This window comes from Saccopteryx leptura, chromosome 1 (genome assembly GCF_036850995.1).
Source record: "Saccopteryx leptura isolate mSacLep1 chromosome 1, mSacLep1_pri_phased_curated, whole genome shotgun sequence".
Taxonomy (NCBI): domain Eukaryota; kingdom Metazoa; phylum Chordata; class Mammalia; order Chiroptera; family Emballonuridae; genus Saccopteryx; species Saccopteryx leptura.
The window spans coordinates 132,659,973-132,662,923 of NC_089503.1; positions in this window are offsets into that span (position 1 = coordinate 132,659,973).

Sequence of the window (2,951 nt, forward strand, 5' to 3'; positions counted from 1 at the left end):
TAATTTAATGACAAGATAACTTAGACATGTTTTTCTTTGAATATATGTACCCTGAATTATTAATGTCATCCCATTAACATTAATAAAAATTTATAAAAAAAAAAAAAAAAGAAAGTGCCTATGAACATTTTGTAGTTGGGATTAGAAAAAAAAAGGAAAAAAACCACACAAATAAACAGGATTCATGTAAACATCTGTATTTTTTTTTAGATGTAACATCTCACATTGGTTTATATAAATGATGAGGTTTCATGACACATGGGGATCTGTTGTGACATTAGAGAGTGTACAGCATCATCTGTTTGAGTCCTGTCAACGCAACCATGCCGGTCCCCTTGCCACCGGCCAGGAACATCACCGCCACATGCAGTCACAGCCAGAGTCACTTTTGTCCGGGAAGGATGATGAGGCTAAAGGAGGCAGACCTCCTATTTCCCTTCCCTTTTCCTTGTAATTGGGTCTGCAAATAACCTCTCACGTTGAGTAAGAGGCAGCCCATCTGCCAATTTCCCCCAGACTCCCCAGCAGGGTCTAACTCTCCAGCCACACCGGACCTGGTCGTGTCTCCTCCACCCCACTCGGCTGCCTCCTTCCAGCCAGGAGGGTGTGGGTACCCTGTGAGTCTGACTGCCTTACATTTACTCACAAACCCAAGTGCCTGCCCGGCTGGATTTACTTACCTCTTTTGATAACATTATAGAATCTGAGAAAACAGCTTATGTGCCCTCATTTTTAATGATATAATGAAATCTCATTTTTAATTACCTGAACAAAAAGGTTTCGAGTCCATCAGATTGCCTCTCAGGGCATGCAGAGGTATTAACGGGCTCCAGAACCAATTACTACATTTCCTTTTTACTTATTGCAAATGTGACCTTTTGTTAGAATTTGATTGCAAGTTTCCTGCTGTGAGTGGGTAACCACCAGCGTCTCTGGCCGGCTCCCCTCACGTCAGGATGGCTGTTCATTTTAATTCCCTCTGATGGCTGGAGGACAAGTAAGTGTCTGGGACCCGGCACCATAATGAGAGAAACCCAGGGCCACATGGCCCTTCCAGTGACAAACCCAAACATCCACAATGTGGACGGAGGAAAATCACCTGCCATCTGCCTGGAGGAAGGCAAGACTGTGTTCTGCATGTGGTGCGAGAATCATTGTGCCCACTGTAAAGATGTGGCCGGGGCTGTGGCGGGAGCTGTGGGAGATGGAGGACGAGAAACAGCCCGCTCGCAAATGCTGCTGGGTGTCAGCAGCCTGAGAGGCTCGCAGCTCTCAGCACCAGAGCTCAGGAGAGCATAACCAGACCCAACACACAGGAGTCTAGACAGAGCCGGTGGGGTCGAGCCAGTCCTGAGGAATGGAGGATGCCACAGCAAAGTACACTGTGTTTCACCTTCCTGCCTAGAGCCATTTCCTCGGGGGGCTAAGGCTCCTGGGTATCTGCCCTCGAGTCCATGGCTTGTCCTAGTGGCTACCTCCCTTACTTGTAAGTGCATAGGTGAGGGGGGAAGTCCATGAGAGGAAGCTATGAGGGTGCCCCTGGTTGGAGTCCACTCCCTAGGGAGAATACTGAAACCTGAAGACCAGGAGGAATGCAGGTTCCAGTGGGCAATGCTTCCCGATAGTCGCATCCCTGGAGCCTGGTCCAGGGAAGATCAGCCAGACCAGCAAGGATGTGGAGGCCAGCCTCAGGGCAGAGTGGGGAAGGGTCTGCAAAAGATAGAGGGCAGGGCCTCCCAGGGAAAGGACTACTCTCTGCCAGCTGCAGTCCTGGACCTGCCTGCCTGCAGCTACTTAGGAGAGCCCCTGTCCTCATGACATTCCCAAATAGCTGAGCAGGAAATGGGAAAGAACTGCCCCATCTGGGGCCCAGGCTCTGACTGTGAGCTGGGGGCCACCAGGGGCTCTGACTCTTGAGAGGCTAGGGTGAGCCATGGGCTGTGGCTCCTGTGTATTGTCACCTCCCTAGGTCGACAGGAAAGGCCAGGGCTGCCAGGCCGCCTCACCCACCACCCACCTCGAGCTGTTGGGAGGACGGAGGAGGAACAGTGAATGCGTGGTGTCTGGAGGGAGACTCAGCTATGTGCCGGGGTCTCCATGAGCCCAGGGCCCCGCCCTTCAAGTGCTGGGACTGCCCCACGTTAGACAGGCCGAATGGTGGCACTTGCACAAGCCCTAGTCTGAGGACGACCTTGGGGGAGCCTCTTCGCCCAGCTCTGCGATGCCTTCTGAGCCTGTGGCTTCAACATGAGCAGGACGATTAGAAGGCTCATGGGAAGTAGAGCTGATTTGCATTAGGGGGGAATTGAGCCACTTCTTCTAAATTGGAACAAGTGACACTAATCTCAAGCTTTGTTTTGCTCTTAAAGGTATATATTAAGCATTTGTAATCAGAGCTTTTTTAGGATGATACTCTTTTTTTTTTTTTTTTTAACAGAAATCACTGATTTTGTGACTTAGACAGTATAGTTTGGTTACAGACAAGTCCCTCAGAGCAGTAGGTGCCTTGTAGGGGCAAGAAGAAAACAGTGACAGCCTTCCCCTTTGTCCCAGAGTCACACCTGCCCAGGACGTATGAAACCCAAAGTGCCTCCTGCAGAGGGGGACAGACTGACAAAGCCACAGCTGGGCCGGAGTCTATGCTGATTCCAGGACAGGAGCACTCCAGTCCACTTCCTGACGCGAGTCCTCTGTGAGACCCTTGGCCATGTCAGGAGAAAAGGGTGAGGACGCCAGCCAGGCAGCTGGTCCCTGAGCTGCACTGATGGAGACATGGGCTCTTAGGAGGAAGCGGCTCTGGTGGCAGGGAGACCCAGGAGACCCCAGGTGCTGGGACAGAGAGAGGTGGGCTGTCAGTTTCCAGAGAACATGACGTATGTGTGGTCAGTCCTCAACCAGTGCAGTCAGAGTGAGCACAGACCCAGGCACCAGGCCTGTAGGGACAGGAGCAG